We start from the raw sequence: 20,607 nt of genomic DNA on the forward strand, positions 1-20,607 counted from the left end.
ATCGAGAAGAACTTGTCCTCTGTAGGAATTGTGAAACACTGGAATTCACTACTCAGGGAATGTGAGTCAATCCAACTCGTCATAGCTGAAAGAGGGCTTTGGAAAAACAAGGCCATGGGGCTTCACTTGTCACATCATATCAAAATTGCTCTAGTACTTGTGTGTCTTCCCTGCTAGACCCTAAGCTTCTGCAGAGAGCTCAGAGTCTGTGGCAGTTCATTGTTACAGCCTCAGAGCTAACCAGAGGGCCTGATGTTAAACACTTACTCAATAAATATGTGATGAAGGAACGGGGAAGGGAGAAAGGAAAAAAGGAAGGCAGGAAAGGCTGAAGAGGGTGTGAGCAGAGGCTGAGAAGAAACTAAGGGAAGGAGAAGAGAGCTAAGGGGCCCAGAATGGCACAGAAGCTACAGTAAACAGGAGGGATAAAAAAGGCAGGCAATGGGGGGACACAGGAGCAAGAGAATTAGGGACTGCCAGGACACCAGTGAAAACAGAATGGAAGGAGGTCACAGAGAAAAAAGAAGGGTGTAGGGGAATGTCTGGGCAAGAAACATTCCCTTATGGCCCCAGCAGTTGGTGCCTCCTATTGGCGGTAGTTCCTTCTCCAAGATCCTGTAAGCCAGGGGCTATGTCAGGAGCTAAGGACATGATGGCCGAGAAGAACTATGCACAGGACAAACAAGCAGGAGACAGGTATTTACTCAGCAAACATCTTGGAGCCTATTCTCCAAGGATGGAGGAGCCAGCTTTGGCAGCTGCTTTACTCTGAAGTCACTAGACAAGTTGGGCAGGTGGAAGGAATTCAGGGAGCACATAGGAGCTACTGTGCCTAAGACATGATCTCACTATGCTGGGCATCTGGGTACCCACCTCAACTCAGAGCCAATTCTAAAACGGGTATGACTGGGGCAAAAGTCAGGGTACTCTCGGACAGGAAGCAAGTTTGAATCCTGAATGTGCTATATATTTTTTGGTGAGTCACTCAAACTTTCTGGCCCTCACAGGGAAAGTGGATAGAGTTGGACAGCTAAGATTTTTACAATATCCAAGTTTTACAGGTTTGACACCTGCACATTTGACAACATGTTTTTCACTGGCCTTTCCTACCCACCCACCATCATCAACTTCTTCTTCCTGATTCAGTCCCCAGTGCCCAATAGCAGGCACACTGTGTTGAGGCTCCTTGAAGAGTTGGAGAGATTTAGCATGTAGGAAATAGGCTCCTAGTGTTCCAGGGGGGATTTCAAGGAAGGTTACTGGACCATAGAGACCCAAACTTAGTCTCTGGTTTCAGAGAGGCCCATCCGTCTATACTCTAATTAGGATGGCACTGCTGTGAAGGTGCTTCCCGAAGTTCCAACCCACCCCACTGATAAGAAGTGTCTGGTTCCTGCTGCCGCTCTGTATCCACAAACTTCTTGCATGTACCTAGAGATACCAGAGGAGGTCGTTCAATTAATCTTGGAAGCTAGAGACACTGCCCTGCTAAAGATCACCAACCTCCTCCTCACCAACCTCCTCACCAACCTCCTCATCAACCTCCTCATCCACCTCAGATCTTGATTCTTTTTTTTTTTTTTTTTTTTGAGATGGAGTTTCGCTCTTGTTCCCAGGCTGCAGTGCAATGGTACAATCTCGCTACAACCTCCACCTCCCGGGTTCAAGCAATTCTCCTACCTCAGCCTCCCAAGTAACTAGGATTACAGGCGCCTGCCTCTACGCCTAGCTAATTTTTGTTTTTGTAGTAGAGACGGGGTTTCATCATGTTGGCCAGTCTGGTCTCTAACTCCTGACCTCAGGTGATCCACCTACCTCAGCTTCCCAAACTGCTGGGATTAGAAGAGATGAAAAGGTAGCATTTCTCCCTTACAGCATCTTCTGACATGCTGCAGAAATCAGGAAAATAGAAATAAAGATTTCAGCTATCACCATGGAAACTGGCAGTCTCTATGGCTTCCCCTCATGCACACTCCCCGTCAACTCTTTCCCTCCCACCTCTACGTCACATAAGCTCATAAGATTTCTCTTTGTGGCCAACCCACCAATTCATTTGGAACAAAGAACAGAAAAATAGCTAGTTTGGAGAAAACAGCCTGACCCCAGGCTTTCTAACCACTCCCCTAGGGCTGAGGTTCCCTCCCAGATCATCATGTCCTCTTCTTCTCTCACACAGAGCCCCATCCCCATCTCACCATCCCTCTGGTGCCTTCTTCCTATGCTCATATAGTTCCCCCCAGACAGAACTCTTGTCCTATTGGTCCCCAAATGTGGGTCCTTTAGCTTCAAAAGGCTTCAGTTCAGAACCCCCTCAGCCTCAGACTGCCATGCTCTGAATCCAGCTGCCTTCATCCCCATCTAAGCCCATTCTTCATGCCACTTGCATGCAGACCTACCATGTTCACAGTCCCAGAGCCTCTCATTCCCACCCAGGTACTCTCCATTCTTAATGTTCTCCAATTCAGGGTCCTCATCCCCTATCATTCTGCATATCCTCAAGCACTTCCTTATTAAAAGAAGTCTTTAAAAATATTGATATTTCCCATCATTCATTCCCCATTCTCACCTATCCCCCTACCAACTCTTTATTCAATCTGCATATTGAATGTTTGAACACCTGTGCCCCCTTGAGAGAAGAGAGGGAGAAGGGAAATCTCTCTTAGTGCTCTCTTCTCCTTTCCCTCATCCTGCTCCAGTGCCCAGTGGTGGCTGTGAGACTTAATCAGCCTTTCCAGATTACTCTAAGGTTCTTGAGGGAGGCTCCAAAGGCTATTCTGTGCTGGGAGAAATTTTATCGGCGTCTTTTACGGCTTTGTTTGTTCTTCAATTTCTCCAGCTCGGACTCTTTATCCAAGTCTCTTCAGTCATAAAACAACCTCAAAAGGACAAACTGAAACCTAACTACCTAGAACCACCTTGATGCCTGCCCCTCACCCCACCCCGTGATTGAAAAGGGGCCCCTGGATCCCTATGGTTGCCCCTGCAATCTCCCCTACCCACCCACCAAGCACCCATCCCAAAACATGGTATTCCACTGCCCCACCTCCCCTATCTGGGAAAATGGAAATAGAGGATGACTCAGGGGGCCAGGGAAGATCAAGGTTTGTTTAGAGCTTTGAGATCTCTGGATGACAAGTAAAAAGGGTGGGGAGTTGTGAAAAAGTCAGGTGAAGCGTCTGGGGCTCAGGAGCAAATCACTGTCCACCCCACCCACCCACTTCCCAGACTGAGGTTCTTAGTCTTTCATAAGTGTGTAAAACAGATTTGCACTGAAGCATGAGCACTTTAAGCTAGCCTGTACAGAACTGCCGAAGCCTTTGCTTCTTCTGTAGGGAGCTGAAAATTGAGAAGACAAACATGCGCCTAAGATAGCCTCCATCTATTTCAGCCAGATGATCTAAAATATGTTCATGTAAGTCCAGCCTATTACTGTTCTGGTCAAGATCTGGACTTCCGTAGAGAAAGGAAGACTTACAGAGGACTAAGAGTAAGATCTGTTATGTTTCTAGAGGGTTATTTAACCTTGTCTCTTAAGAACAAGACAATAAAGAGCTGGTAACAACATCAGAAGATGTTAAAGTGGCCCTATTGTATACTATCTCCTTCCCAAAGTTATCTTCAACTTTCCAGTTTTCCCTCTTGACACTGTTTTCTCTCAATTATCTCATCCATTTCATGGCTTTAATTTTTACTTCTATGTAGGTGAGTTCTGAATCTGTTCTTCCAGAACTGGTCACATTCCCCACTTCCAGTGTATGATGAATGGGGGCTCCACCAGCACTTTAAACCAACTTAATTTAAAATGTAATTTACACTCCCTTTGAAACCAGGCTCTCCTTCTAGCATCCTCTTTTTCTGTTAGCGGCACCACTATTCTACTAATAATCAAAGCTGAGAACCTCTACCCTCATCTTTGACTCCTCTTTATTTTCCCTTTTCTCCCATCTTACCCACCCTCCCCACCACCACTCCACCAAAGTCCATTAGTAACCAAGTTTTGTTCATCACGTTTTCACAATGTCGGTACTTCCATCCATGCATTTCTATTTGCATGCCATGGTCCTAGTTTAGTCTTTTAGCATTTATCATCTAAGCTTCTACATAAGCATCCTAATAGTTCTCCCTGCCTCTCATCTCTTTTCTAAGTTATCTGCCCACTAACTCAAGAAAGATCTCATTTAAGCAGTTTTTACATGTCTTTTCATCCCCTCTTCTAGAGCCTACAGTTCTATTCATCTCTTTCAAAATAACTTTACATGAAGCCTCTGTGCCAGATAAATGGGCCATTCATTGTTTCATTCATTGAACAAATACACATTGAACATCTAGCTACTATATATTTGGTATGCTAAGAAATCAAATGTGAAAATATATCATCCTGGACCTCAAAAAGTTTAGAGAAAGCTCTGTTTAGTGTGTGTAGAATACCTTTTGCTCTCTTGCTTCCATAACTATGAGTCATTTCATTAATGTAGAATGTTCTGTCTATTCTCAAATTTTTCCTTAAAATCCTACCACTTCTATGAAGCTTTCTCTAGCCAGTCCATCACAATTCTCCCTCCCTTCCCAGAATTCCAGTAGCGCTTAATTGTGGTTACCACTCATAGGGCATTGTCTTACTGCCTGACTTATAGTTTTCCAATGCCATACTTAAATATACTGTGTGTGTGTGTGTGTGTGTATGTGTGTGTGTGTGCACCCAAATGATTTCAAGCATCTGGAGAGTAGGGACTGCCTTCTTTGTTACTCATGGCATTTAATGTAGTGCCTTACACACATGATTATGCATGTAATGTGACTGAAGACACCATAGTGGCCAACTGAAGAAGAGAATTTCTGAAATAGAAATGCAGTATAGTGTCATGGAAAAAGCAATGATTCTGAAGTCAGAAAAAGTGAGTTTGCCTTCCTGCTCCATCAGTTGTTAGCTGAGACCTTAAATTCTGTGCCTAGTGTATACGGTTTTTTTGTTTTGTTTTGTTTTGTTTTTGTTTTTTTATTTTTGTTTGTTTGTTTGTTTGTTTTGGGACGGAGTCTCTCTCTGTCACCCAGGCTGGAGTATAGTGGCATGATCTCAGCTCACTGCAACCTCTGCCTCCCAGGTTTAAGCAATTCTCCTGCCTCAACCTCCCAAGTAGCTGGGACTATAGGTGCCCACCACCATGCCCAGCTATTTTTTGTATTTTTAGTGGAGACGGGTTTCACCATGTTGGCCAGGCTGGTCTTGAACTCCTGACCTCAGGTGATCCACCCGCCTCAGCCTCCCAAAGTGCTGGGATTACAGGTGTGAACCACCATGCCTGGCCATGTATGGGTTTTTTTATGAGAATTTAACTTGATGAGAAAACACGTGGAAAGAGTAGACTAGTGCCTAGAACCTAGTAAATGCTCTATAAATACTCCCTTCCTTTCGGTTTGGTTCTAGTAAGGCAGGTTGGGTAGGATAACCTGCTTTGGGGACTGCTACAGTTCAAATGTTTATTCCTCCCAAACCTCACGTTGAAATTTGATCCCCAATGTTGGAGGTGGCACCTAATGGGAAGTATTTGGGTCATAGGGGTGAATCCCTCACGAATGGATTCATGTCCTTCTGAGTAGGGGTGGTAAGTGAGTTCTCATTCTTATTAGCTCTGACAAGAGCTGGTTGTTAAAAAGAGCCTGGCACTTTCCTCCCCTCTCTCTTGCTTCCTTTCTTGCCATGTGATCTCTGCACAAACTGGCTCCACTTCACTTTCTACCATGAGTGGTAGCAGGCTGAAGCCCTCACCAGGAGCAGATGTTGGCATCAAGCTACTTATACAGCCTGCAGGGCATGAGCCAAATAAACTCCTTTTCTTTCTAAAGTTCCTTTATAACAACATAAATGGACTAACACAGGGGCCTTCCTACTTCAGCTTGTGTAGGCCCACAGGAACACAACTGAGAGAGAAACACTAACCTACTCAATCACTGCTGACTTTCTCTCCATCTTTATTCTTGAAACCCTCAGCATTTAGCCTACTTTACCACTTTTGTTATATCACAACTCCCCTTCTCTAGGAAGCTTCCCACTCTAGTTTCTCCCAGTAGTCCTAAACTCCAAGTCTGGAGAAATTATTTTCTCCATCCTCCATTCCTAGGCCTGACATCATCTTATTTACCTTTTCTGAATAAACTTTCTAGGATATTAGATCTAAGGATCTCAACACCCTAGCAAGGAGCCCATTCTCTTCCTCAACCTTAACCACCACCTCTCCCAGCCCCTCACAGATATTGTGAAAAAGCTCGGGGACAGTGACCTGAGCAACACAGTGGCCAATGAAAGCCCAGGAAAGTCTAGCACCTCCACATGAAGTCTGAAATAACTCAAGGGTCACCCAACCCAGAAGGAGAGTGAGTGTTAAAGTTTCTTTCCATTTCTGTTTGGACCCAGGTAAAGATCTAAAAAATCAGACAAAACAGAAACACAAAGGGTTAAAATCCAGGAGTTCTGACCAGTGGAGTCATCCTGTCCCATCACTGCGACCACCAGCAGTGGCAACAGGTGTCTACCAGGGCTTCAAGAGCTTTTCTGGTAGAGAAGGGGGGAAGGCGACAGGTGAGTCAGCACAGGCTGAAAACAGAGGGTTTTGTTCAAAGAGAAGTCTGTGATGCAAGCTCTAGGGAAACAATGTGTTCCTTGTTTCTTCACCCCCTCCCCACCCATCAGGCCTTCACCTCTCTGTTCTCCCCACACTCCAGTCAGATCATTGACCAAGTCTTTGGTCAGAATTAAGACAACAGAAGCAGCCTCCTAAGAGCTTCTGGTTTCCATCTATCCATTCTCTACTCAACAACCTTAACTTTCACCATCATCCTGACTTATCCCCTTGTAGGAGGCCAGCAATGGCTCACAATTAGCCCTAATTTCACATCGCTATTCTTCAGCTTAAGTTTCAGAGCTTAACTTTATGCTATGATTCCACGATGCTCACTCTTTGCTTTCAGCAAAGAAAATCTGCTTCTCTTCTCTCTGCCTCCAAAGACATAGACCTCTGACACATTCTTTTGTCTTTTTATCTATCCATTCCTTTCTTTCAAAAGGTCTATCTCTTTCTTTCTTTCAAAGCCTGCTCAGTATTATCCTCCAGGAAGCCTTCCCTGTGTAATCCAAATTTCTAATTCCAACCCCACTTTTATACTATGTACTCTTAGTATCTGGTATCCAAGGTACAATTTTATTTGTCTGCATTTCTCTGGCTCTGACTTGTATAGCCTGACTCCTTCTTAAACTAAGAGCTCCTCCTCCCCCTCAATAATATTTTAAGTGTTTTATGTTCAGAATCAAGCATAAAAAGAGTCCAAGTTACAGAGTTATAAAAAACGGAGTGGGAAACCTGGGGAGGGACAAGGTGGGCAGTGATGGGTAGAAGATCACAAAGGTGGGAATGTGGGATGTATATTTGATATAGGAGGCACCAGGACACAAGGGTACCATCATTAAGTTTTTCTTCCTTGTTCATCTGCACATACTTCTGGGCTGGATGTTATACACAGAAATTACATAGATAGTCTTTTGCACTTTAAGGCCTCATAAATGATATAATAAAGGACAAATAAACCCAAAAAATAAAAAATCAAAAGATAATAGGCTGAAATATGAAATTACAATACTCCACAGAAGTCAATGTAATTGAGAATAAGGACCAAGATGTGTACAAAATGAGAGAGGAAGACAGAGTTTTAAAACTGGGGTGGGAGAAGGGTAGGGAATTGGGGGGTGTTCCAGGTCCAGGCACAGTGAGACCAAGGAAGTCACCAGCTCTCCTCTAGTCCAGGAAAGCATCCTTGAAAAGAAGGAACTTTCTGAATGCCTTGAATGACAGGAAATAGATGACTTACTAAGAGCCTCACCCTCTTTGAAAGAAAGTGGAAAGTAAACAAGCAGAAGGAAAGCATGGCAGATATGCCTGAGCCAGGCAGCAGGAGGATTTTGCTTCAGTCCCAGTCCTTCACCACTCAGCATTGTGATCCTAGGCCCTAGCGTTCCCTGGAACAGAGCATGTTCCCAACAGGACTGGACTGGTTAGAATGAGTTTTACCCCACCCCCAGCCCCAAATCCCTTCTACTCCCTGCTAGAGGGCAGAACTTCAAACCCTGAAATAAATCCCCTCATCAATACCACTTACAACGATATCATCCTTTACAATTCTCAAAGCACACTCATATGTACAATCTCATGTGAGGCTCCCGCTCCCTACTGAAGCTCTATTCCACTCACCATGCATAATACTGAAACTCTATATCACAAATAGACATGGGGCTCCTAGTTTCACAGTGTCTGGTAGCTAGCTGGTGCTCATGAAACACCAAGGAACAAAGGGTTGATGAATAGATCAAATGTCTAACTTCAACAAAATGGGATGAAATTTAATATCATAAAGGACTTCCTGACTTTGTGAATGGAAATCTATGAAGAGCCAGAACCAGTGACAGTCACAGAATTGGTCCACAACTTCCCACCACAACTTCCCAGGCCAACATGTTGGTACCTCCAAAATGTCCTTTCCTTAGCTTCTGAGAAAGAAAAGAAAGTGATACTTATAATATCCCTACTAAGTGCCTGTCATAGGTACTTACACATACAGTAACTCATTTATCCAGGCCATATTCCAGCCCAGACCTTCCGGAAAGGTTGCTTTTATACCTTTTTCTTTAATATCTTACAGAGGGTAAGCAAGAGGGTGACTTCACACATTTCACATGTGCCTTCCCACCTCCATTACTAAGGCTTTCCTTTTGAATAAGGACATTACTTTATGGTGTAGTTTAAACCCCTTTCCATTCAAAGCATCTCTCTTATAATCCCTGCCTTAGCAAGCTTCCCTGCCTTACCCCAGCACCCCTACATACATCCCACATATATGCTGTTTTCTTCTGCCCTATGTTCCCTGCTTTCCTTTCCACGCCAAAGGCAAATAGCCCTCCCTAAACCACAAAAAGGTAGATGCAAAGAAAGAGAGGACATGGTGATAAGGTAGAGGCCTTGAGTCTGGAGAGACTAACGAGGGTGGGAGGAGAGAGCCACCCACTCTCCGTCAAGGTGGCTTTGCCTGCAGTTTTTATTATGCATCGATTTTCTTATCCATCTTCTTTAGAGCCTCTTAGATCTTCAGGCTGCGGCTGTTTCTCCAAATTGTCATTCACTCCAAGCTCTCTAGCTCCTTGCAGCAGCTAAGGGAGGGAGATGGGGGCGGGGGGGCGGTGGCGGGAGAAGGCAGCCAAGAGAGGTGAATGAGGGTTGCTAAGTAACCGTTGCCAAGGAGCCAGTACCAAGGAGCATCTCAAGCTGCCTGCTTATTCCAACCTACCTCCCTTCCACATTCTCCCTCACTTAAGTTCTCTCAGGTCTATAAAGCAGCTTGATTCTGTCACCTTCACCAGCTGCAAAGCTTTTTCCTCAGCCCTTGAGATGCAGGGCTGCAGAATCCAGTGCCTGAGAATCTCACATTCCTAGACCTGAGTTGGTCATCATGGGCACCCTTCTGTCTTTCAGATGGCACCATCAAAAATAAATGATGACAATATTTAATTTGATTAACAAAAAGGAAGGTACTGTCTGCATAGGCAGGTTACTTGTGGTAGCCTGTTCAGAGGGTGGACACAGGGGGCAAGCGGAGACCAGACAGTGTCTGTCTCCCTGAGACAATTTGATCCTCCTCAGGGAAGCCCCACCATTCCATCTGAAATTTTGTGAATTCTAAGAACACAATATATTTTCTGTTTCAGGATCAATTCTAAACTAAAATGGCATTTTGATTACTTAAAAATGTGATTATTAATTAGATTTATCCATGACTGTCCCCTCAACTGATGCAGAGACTCCAGAAAGTGCTACATATTTTATTTAAAACTTGCCTTATTAATTCCATTTAACTCAAATAAATATTAGCAGTTCTTTGGTAGGGCTAGCACAGAGCAGGGAGAATTGGTTTGGGCGAGGAGACTGTCACTGAGTTAAACTAGTCTAGGATTCAAACTCTGCCACAAATAATCCAGAAGAAGATGATCATTCTTCTGCCAACAATCTCAGATAACCCCGGAATCACCATCCCTCTGAGGTGAGTGTAGAGGAGATTAGGTAATGATCACAGATTACTCCGGATTCTTACAAGGTTCCCTATTTCCAAATTGACTAAGGGCATTCTCTTCACTAAACCCACAGTTCCTATCATATGCCACACATTTTTCTAGGTATTTCTGTCTATGGTCCAAAGGGTCTCACAGCCATCTTCCTACCATTACTGAGAAAAATGGTTCCACCATCTCCTTCAAAATCTACCAGTTTTCCATGGCTGACAGTCAATACCTCTTAGATGTTCCAGATGCTGCTTCAAACAAACAGGGGCACTAAACATAAGAAGAATTCTTTTTACCTAAAGATCTCCAAAAGGTAGTTGTACAATATAGCACAGTGGTAGTGAGGAGCAAGATTTTAGAGTCAAATGGGCATAATTTCATGAGCAAGGAACATCAGACCTGCAACTGTAAAACAGGAATAATGCTGCCTACTTCACAGACTCCTTATAGAATTAAATAAAATGGAGCATGTACCCAGTATTAATGTATTATAAGTGCTCGATAAATAGTTGCTGCTGTTATTATCAACATCATTATTACCTCTGGCCTACTCATAATAGGGTAAACAAACAAAACAGGAATCCCATTCACCAAAAAACCTGTAGTCACCATGTTTCTGTAGCCACCCAACTTCCAAAATTGAGCTATTATCAACTAAATGAAGGCAACGGCTGAAGTTATGTCTAAGCAATAACGCGGCCAGAGAAGGTAACCTACACTGAGGCTGGGATAGAGCAAGAGTCCAGGATATAATCATGACCCCACCACCTCCTTAAGGATCACCATTTACATGATAAGCCCATGAAGCGAATTCTGAATTAAGAAATTGAGAAGAAAGAATGGGTAAGAAAATGCTGCTATATAGGACTAAGGAGTTCCCTTTTTCTGACCCTTTATTCTAACCACATTTTATTTAAGTCACTATCACCTTCACCCCACTCCATCTATCAGGAAAGATGGGTCAGGAGGCAACTGCCCCTTAGGCCACCCATGTCCATGTCTAACAGGTTCTTGCTGCTAGTCCTTCCTGATGCCTAATCACAGTGACTTCTGCTATGCCCAAAGCCCACTCCCTCATGTATGCTGCCCCTGTAACTTATCTTCCCACCTCCTCAAGGTTAGAATCATAGATGAAGAAAATTGGGAGGGAAGAAAGGAAATGGAAATGAGAAAGAAAGCAAGCAAGAATGACTGGTCAGGTGGTGGATGGAAGGAGTTAAGAGGATTGGAGACAGGGATGAGCGGGGTTGCAGGGGAAGAAGGGAGTAGAGTGAATGAAATGTACAGAACAGTCTCCCTGACTCTGCTCAGTGGTTACAGAAAGAAATAGGCCTGGTGAGAAGGGGGAAAAAAGAAGAGCAGAGACCAATGGGGAGATAGGCAGACAGCTTTTCACAGGAAAGGGAAATGCGTTTAGGTCTAAGAGAGAAATTCCCAATACAGATGCTGCCTTGGTGTTGCAGAGCCTATTGCGGAAGAAACTTGGGACTTCAAGATGTTCTCCTGACTGACGTGGGCCATAGGAGTGTCTCCCAGGGGTAACTTGACAAGATAAACTCACATGATGTGGAGCAAAGGATCAGGGAAATTATTAGCAATTTGGTTTTTTGGAAAGTGGTTGAAGAAGGACAAAGCATGAGAGCAAAGTAGTTGATATAGACCATGATTTTAACTAAAGTCTCATCCTCTATCTCATCCCCTCATTCAAGGAACCCAGAGAGGATAATCGAACCCTCTTTCTTCCTCTAACTCCCATCCTTTTCTCCTCTCCTACTGTCTTTCGAACATAGTTCCTTGGGAAAATCTGTCATATTTGTCTGCACTAATGTCACCCTGGCACCAGAATCCACACTGGCCTGCACTGAGCCCTGTTCCATCTGCCTAAGAAAGGAACCAATAACAGTGCCAGCCACTGACGGATAGACTCCACAGGACTTCCAGCTGAGAACTAAGTAAGATAATAATAATCTAAGATATTATTAACTCTGTGCCCTATCTAAATCTAGGATCCCTGGGTTCAGGAGTCAGCCTCACTATTCCACTGCCTCCATATATGTTCTTGTTTCACTCTTCCTTTCCTCTTTCAAGCAATGTTACTTTCTCTTCCACCTCATTTACCTTGCACCCACAGCATAAAGTTCCTGACCAGACCTAAAGCCAACTTCAGTGTATAATCTCAGGTTCTGTTCCACGTGCAGATGGAAGAAGCTGTGCAACTACTCTTGCATGCCTCCTACTTTAGGTGATGTAAGTGGTCCAGCTAAGACAAGAATTTGGCTGTTTGACTTCAAAGGCTATGGAGGTACCACTATTCTAAAGTCCCTGTCCATCTCTGATGATCAGAAGTCTCTTATGCACAACCTTAGCAGCTAGTAGGAATTGCAGTTCTTTCTCTTCTAAGTACCTCTTCAAAGCCAGCAACATGAGTCCCCTAAGTGCATGTGTGGAGCAAAGAGGTAGGGTTTATCTTGAAGCAAAAGTACAATCTCTATCCTTGTTCAGGATGTTGCTTGCAGAGAGGCTGGTCCCAGTGGGGTGGGAGAAGGCTGAAGAGAAGTGAAGGCTACAGTTTTAATTACAGAAACTTTCATTAACTAAAGTAAAACCTTCTCAGCAGTCTGAGGTGTTCCTCAGCATGACCAAGGAGGTAAAATCCTTTGTGAGAAGGGGAGCGATTATTCCTGAGCTAACAACCAAAATGTGTATCCCAAGAGGAAGCAGGAGTTGGGAATGTGACCAGTACTCTACAAGAGACATGAACTCACGCCACTAACTTGTACCAGGAGGAGAAGGGCAGGAACGTGGTCAAAGCAAGACCCTGGCAATGAAAGGACTAACTGAGGCTGCTGGGGAATTGGCAGACCACATGCTTCACAGAGCCCTGGCTGCCTTCAGCCTTGTATCAGGATCCAGGAATGACCAAGAGGGTCTCTAAAGTCACATGGGGGACATCCTTCCCCTCCCCAAAACCCTAAAGGCCCTGACCCACACCCCCAAGAAGTACAGAGCCCAGAATCTACTGAGACTGAGATGGGAGGCTAAAAGGGAGTCTCTGTGACAGCAATTTGTGTCTCCTTTTGTCTACCTCTGATCTCCGTCTCTTCCCCCAGCTTCTCACATCCTCAGGCATTACTTCAGAGGCCTCTACCTTGATCTGTCTCCAAGTCTCCTGCAAGATCAAAGCTCTTAACACCTGTTTTGCTTGCTGGCTCCTAGGCTAGAGAAGAGGCGGCAGGGTCCATCTTGAGGCAAGGGGAGGGCCCTGACTGCGCCTCTTCCCAAGGCAGAGGGGAGGGTGCGAGGCTGGCCCAAGGTAGGAACCAAACCCAAGGCTGAGTTGGAACAACGCCCCCTGGTGGAAAGGCCATCATTCTTAGTCAATTACTGATTTTATTATTACTGTTACTCAGGTTATACATCGAATTAACTCATAATTATAGTAGGGTAAATATATTACAGTGACAAGAAAGGCCTTTCATAATCTCCTTATCTAAAGAAGGAAGATTCCCTGTTAGTCTCTATAGCAAGAACCTGTTTACCTCCTTCAGGTATTTATCATCATCTGTAATCATTTAATTGCTTGTTTTCTTGCTTATTGACTGTTCCCCACTACAAAAAGCTCTATATTTGAAAGAAAAAAAGAATGAATGATGAATAAATAAGTTATAAGGCAATAAACCTACCAGAGGGATAAAAACTTCCCTATATGATACATATCATGTCCAGATCTTATTAACAATAGTATCTTTTTTCTTAGCATTTTGATGTTTATTTCCAGATTTTTCTATGAACAATTTTTTACATTGCTTAAATAATATGCACTTAAAAATAAAAATAATATACACTTAAAAAGAAAAACACCATCATATACATTTTATGCTATTATAAACTCACGTAAATAGCCTTTTTATGACAACACATTAGAGTTCAAGTTGGAGTGAGATCATCAGGTATTCACAATAATATTTTATTTATTTACTTATTTATTTTTGAGACAGAGTCTTGCTCTGCCTCCAGGGTGTAGTGCAGTGGCACAATCTCGGCTCACTGCAACATCCAACTCTCTGGTTCAAGCAATTCTCCTACCTCAGCTTCCCAAGTGGCTGGGATTACAGGCACGTGCCACCACGCCCAGCTAATTTTTGTATTTTTATTAGAGACGGGGTTTCACCATGTTGGCCAGGATGGTCTCGATCTCCTGACCTCGTGATCCTCTCGCTTTGGCCTCCCAAAGTGCTGGGATTACAGGCATGAGCCATCGTGCCTGGCCAACACTAGTATCTTTAAAATATCCATAATGCCCTTATTTCCACATGTCTACCCATGGCTTCTTCCCTACAGCTGTATACCACTCATTAAATTTATTTAACAATTGTTTGCTCTATGTTAAGCATTGTGTAGAGAATATAAAAATATACAGGACACAGTCCCTCTGCTCCAAAAGCTTATAGTTGAGTAAGGGAGAAACAGAAGATGCACAACTATAGCTGACGATCAGTCAAAGGAGGATAGGAGTTGAAAGTAAAGAAATTGCTTCCAACTAGTGCTATCCAGGAAGGTTCGGACAGGCGGTAACATCTAAGTTAAGCCATGATTGTGTAGGATTTCAGCAGTCAGAAATTAGGAGGAAGGAATTCCAGGGAAAAGACATAGCTAATTGGGAAGGAATTCTTGACTTTGGGGATCATTTGATATGGAATTACTCTTTATTAGAAATGCAAAGAACGGTGAAATTCAAGATAAAACTGCGGAAGCTTGAGGTTTTAAAAAAGGATGACAAGAACCAGGACCTGGGTCCCAGTTCAGGTTCCATTTGTGCCCACTTCTATTGTATCCAGTGTTATTTAAGGGATACATACAAGGTTCAAAGCAGACAGGGTACCCATTGTGCTTCCTTCTATATGTCTCTCATCTTCCCTCTTCCCCCACTGAGTTCTTTATTAACAATGAAATGATTTCTTAATCTCATTACTGAGAAAAGCACAAAGCACAGAAAAGCATATGCTACACAAATTAAGTTGGGTAATTTGCATACCTAGGGAAAGGGAGAAACTCCCTCCCCCTTCCTTCTCCAGAGTCAATTTTCCTTGATCTTCTGACACCATATGTCAATAAATATCTATATTTCCTCATGCCCTGGACAGGAGATGCTGTTAAATGTCAAATGTAAAGTAAAGTTTGTCATAAAAATCCCTCATAAAAAAATCTCCCAACTACCAACATTGAAAGATGGAGGAGGGGAATTCCTATGTTGTGTTTGCCTCCTAATAATGTTCAGGTCATCCAACTTCTTGCTTCCAGGAGCATCACAGACAATCTTTTCTTAAAGTTTTCTACAAAAGCAGGCAGAGGCATTCAACTCCTCTTACCACCCTTGCTTCTGCAAAAGTTTATTCTCATTCTGGTTGTTTTTTTTTTTTTTTTAATAAAACAGAACCACTGTTTAAATAACCAGTTTCTCACAATCTCAACTGTAGATGTATTAGCATATTTTTAAATTCTCCTCTCTCTGACAAAAGTATAGAGTCCCACTTAGAAGCAAAGAAATAAATAAAACGAGTTCTCTGAGCACCTTATATCAAGGGGTTCTAGAAAAGGGACAGTAGATGTGGGTGGTACTCATACAAGGGCGACTGTGTGTTAGGCTAGAAAGTAAAGGACAGGAGAGGATTGCCTTGTGGTTGCTGTTTCTCTTTCTCTGCAAACCTCCTCTGATTATAGCAGATTTATAGGGGCCCCAAAGCAGCCCAGCATCTTAGCCATAAACTTCCCAGAAAGAAAACTCATTGAGGTTCCCTTGAGAGGTGATGAAAAATAAATATCAGGGTTTGGTACAAACACATCAGCCAAGACCAGGGGTGGAAGACAGCCAGTTCCCTATAGCTGATTTAACTCATTCAGGATTTGTACATACACACACACAACATACACAAAAAGTCTAACATATATACTCATGTTTATGGACCCACGGAGATAAGCGTACCTTCCTCTTTAATGCCTATTTCCAGCCCAATGCAAACATGTGTCCACATAGCATGTATACACACATGACTTTCAATGAGTTGTTTTATACCCAGCCTCTCCCCCTTTCCAAGCTACTGACTGCAGGGTGGGGCACAGTGAAGGTGAATGAGGGAATGTCTGAATATAAGCTTGCATGTGTCACTAAGTGTGTCTCTGACTATATTCCAAAAAGCAAATAGAAACTGTTCCTTTATTATTCACTGTTTGGATTATCTACTGTTTTTGATTACCTCTAAATACACCATTAAGTTTCAGTGATCATCTATCCCTCACTGAGCCACTACTCTGTGAAGAATATAGCTCAGGGGTTAGCAGCACAAGTTTTGCTCAAACTTGATGCAAATGCTAGCTTCACTACTTACCTTGCACAAAAGACCTAACCTCTCTGAGCCTTAGTTTCAACTTCTGTAAAATGGGGATAACAATACTTACTTCATAGAACTGTTGTATTACATTAGATAATTATGCAAAGCACTTAGAACAATGTATAGGGCACAATACTCAACAAAAAATAGCTATTATCACCATCATTGTATTAAACATTGAAGATATATAAAGAATATACATGGGGGCCCAGCGCAGTGGCTCATGCCTGTAATCCCAGCACTTTGGGAGGCTGAGGTGGGTGGACTGCTTGAGGTCAAGAGTTCAAGACCAACATGGCAAAACCCCATCTGTAGTAAAAAAAAAAAAAAAAAAAATTAGCCGGGCATGGTGGCAGGAGCCTGTAATCCCAGCTACTCAGGGAGCTGAGGCAGGAGAATCACTGGAACTTGGGAGGCAGAGGTTGCAGTGAGCCGAGGTCATGCCACTGCACTCCAGCCTGGGCAACAGAGCGAGACTCCATCTCAAAAAAAAAAGAAAAGAATATATATATGTGTGTGTGTGTATGTGTGTGTGTGTGTGTGTGTGTGTGTGTGTGTGTGTATGAGTAAGCTGGGCATGGTGACTCATGCCTGTAATCCCAACACTTTGGGAGGCCCAGCAGATGGATTCCTTGAGCCCACCTCAAGTTTGAGACCAGCCCACCTTGAGCCCACCTTGAGTTTGAGACCAGTCTAGGCAATATGGCGAAACCCTGTCTCTAAAAAAAAAAACAGAAACGTTAATTGGCCAGGTGATGGCACATACCTGTAGTCCCAGCTACTTGGGAGGCTGAGGCAGGAGGATCACTTGCACCCGGGAAATGGAGGCTGCAGTGAGCCATGATTGCACCACTGCACTCCAGCCTGAGTGACAAAGCAAGATCCTGTCAAAAAAAAAAAAAATATGTAAGTAAAAGAAATGTTCTTTTTCCTTGAGAGTTTAAGAAACCTCATTGGTAAGACAAGATAGATACATGGAGAGATAAAGGACATGGAAACTTAAAACTGTTATTTGAGCCCTAAAATGCAACTTATTTTCCTAAATCTTAGCCCTACTTGAAATTTTTAGCAAGGGTTTTAAAGCTCTGATGAAATTATTGTTTTCTTCTATCATTCATCATCCCCATGCCTATCACCTTAAATTCACCACACATCCACATAGCCTTTCATTTAAGGAATCAAATGGAAAATCCTTGAGATAGAAAAGATTTTGAGAGTTTATTCTGTGCATTTCCCTGTTTCAGAGCAGGAGCCCTCCTAGGCATTCCAAACCAAACTGAGGCACCCACATGCATGGCCAGAAAAATCTGGCCATCCCCTTCAATCCTCCCTTTAACTCCAGAAAATTCTTTATGTTCAGTTTCAATACATACCCCTTCAATATTGATCTTTCCTTGTTATTTATTCTTATTGGAGGTAAAGTACACAAACTCTTCAAAAGCTTAAGAAAAGTTCTGAGATGCCACTCGATAACTTTTTTGCATTGACTATGACTTCAGGTCTCTGGAACTCTATGTCTTGTATATTTTGTCATTAGCCCATTAAATATTATCACAAGATCCTTTTAAAAAGCATTAATTTGGCCCCTCCAAGGGTGTAACCCCTTACCCATTCATCTGGTCTCTCCTTTAAGCCTTTGGAAGAAAACAAAATATCCTAATTTCCATTACAGGTAGTTAAGAACTGCTACTTCAATCCCTCCACCCCCATAGTCTCCTCAATTAGTATCATTAGTATCATCAAATTGTCACTCATTTGATTAAGGGACAGTACAACCCTGAGGCAGGGGCATGACTGATCTGACCTCCCAGTCCCTTTCAGTCCGTCCATCCATATGAAGTAGGGGAAGCAAAATTGGCAGCAGTCCTAACCCATGCAACACTTGCCCAAGGGGAGCCCCTGAGCACCAGGCAGACTCCAGCGTGGGCACAGCAGGCATTTTCCCAGAGTGGGCTGAGTGCCAAAGCCTGGCATGGTAACTGGTGTGGGAGGCCTGGAGACAGGGAGGTGAGCCAGGTCCCACACTCTTCCCTCCTCCCCAGATTCAGTCTCTCCAGCCTGAGCCTCTCCGCTAATGCTCCCAATTCCAAAGTTCCTCAGCCCCTATCTATTCCCTTCCATAGTGCCCACCCTAGACCAGATTCTTCTCACCAATCATCTAGACCTGTGCTTCTCAAACTTTCAAGAGCATGCAGATCACTGGGGGAGTGTGTTAAAAATGCAAATTCCAATTCATTAGGTCTGGGTTAGGGCCTAAGATTCTGTATTTCTAACAAGCTCCCAAGTGATGCCCATGGTACTTGGCCATGGACCGCACTTCAAAAAGCAGAGATCTCAATGACTATAGCAATTTCTCCCAGGAAGCGTCCATCTATCCAATTCCATCTGTCTACTTATCCTCCAGATAGTAATGAGAACCATATCTCAGGACCCTCTGATTCAGAAATCTCCCTCCATGGCACAATACACAATACAAACCTGGTTTATAAATTTCAATTCAAATGTGAAAAAAAAATGCAATCTTCACAAGAGTCTCATTCATGACTCCAAAGATCCATGTAGCCTAGGATTACTGTCACATTTCTTTTCAAATCTGCCTATCCCTCTTTCATTTCCAAAATTGCTCCATAGACATCCTCTTTCAGGAAGCATCTCGTCACAAATATCTCTTTCTCAGTTTCTACTCATACCTTCCCTTTCCAAAGTAATGAGGTTTCAACCCCTGTCTCCTTACTATTCTCTTATTTTAGCCCCAGCTTTTCTCACCATTTTGGGTGTGAATTCCTACCACAAAGAATCTTAGATGCTCTCACAAAGGTTTTGCACCCAGCTAAAAAAAAAAGAAAAGAAAAAAAAAAAAAGAAAGCACCTAAATGAGTTGGCAAGTATATGGGGAATCCTGCCTGCCTCTAGAAGATTTCCCTGGTGTCACCCACTCTCTGGAAGGACTATTTCAGAAATCCTACAAGTAAGAGAGTAGCTTTCCAGTCCCCCTTCCCAGGACAGCCCCTGTGTATAAATACAGAAGGAAAACATTGAGCCTTCTTCCATGCCAAAGCATAAATCTCTGACTGCTTCAGGAAAGATGCCTGTTGTGCCCACGCTGGAGCCAGTCTAGTCTTCAGGGATTCCATGGAATTCCAGGTAGAGTGGGCTGGGCCTTCTATCAATTTCACCACTTCCTGCTCCTCCCTGGGAATAGATGGAGAGGGACCAAGGGAGGTTGTTACAGGCATTCTCCTGCCCCAGGTTTGTGTGATCCCTTGTTGCTCTTTGAATGAACAACACTGCTTTTACTGTTAGGGGAGGAGGTCTAAAGGAAGCAGAGAACCTAGTGCTTGCTGTGAATAAGATTCCAGTACGATGGAATAGACAGAATAGTGACCAGGACTCGGGCAGAGCCAAACAAAGGCAAAATTAGAAGCAGGAGCTGGGTACGATTCTAGATACTGGAAGACTGGGGAGAAAGGCTGTTTGACAAAGAAGTCTCCTAGAAGACAGTTTTAAAGGAGATAGTGCTAGTCTGAAAAGAAGGAGAATCTTTTGTAGCAAGGAAATGTATAAGGCTCAGTTCAATTAAACAGTTATCTATTAAATGCACATTACATGCCTGGCATCTAATGGGTGTTGTGCAGGAGTGAACAAGGGATGCTCCTTACCTATGAGCTACAATCTAGGGGAGAAAGAAAGAAAATAAAGACACACAGAAAACTGTGCTATTTTAATCTAGGTGTACTATTAAATGAAGGCGACTGTTAGAAGGGAGCCTTTGTTTCCCTCATTTCATCTTTATATATGGAGAGGCTTCAGCTGGAGCTTTGGTTTTCAAAGTGTGGTCCCTGGACCAACAGCATTAGCACCACTTGGGAACTTGTTAGAAATGCAAATTCTAGGCCAGGCACAGTGGTTCAAGTCTGTAATCCCAGCACTTTGGGAGGCGGAGGCAGGTGGATCACCTGAGGTCAGGAGTTCAAGACCAGCCTGGCCAACATGGCGAAATCCCATCTCTACTAAAAATAAGAAAAATTAGCTTGGCATGGTGGCAGGTACATGTAATCTCAGTGACTCGGGAGGCTGAGGCAGGAGAATAGCTTGAACCCAGGAGGGAGAGGTTGCAGT

Source organism: Colobus angolensis, unplaced genomic scaffold (assembly GCF_000951035.1).
Source record: "Colobus angolensis palliatus isolate OR3802 unplaced genomic scaffold, Cang.pa_1.0 Scaffold87, whole genome shotgun sequence".
In the NCBI taxonomy this organism is placed as follows: domain Eukaryota; kingdom Metazoa; phylum Chordata; class Mammalia; order Primates; family Cercopithecidae; genus Colobus; species Colobus angolensis.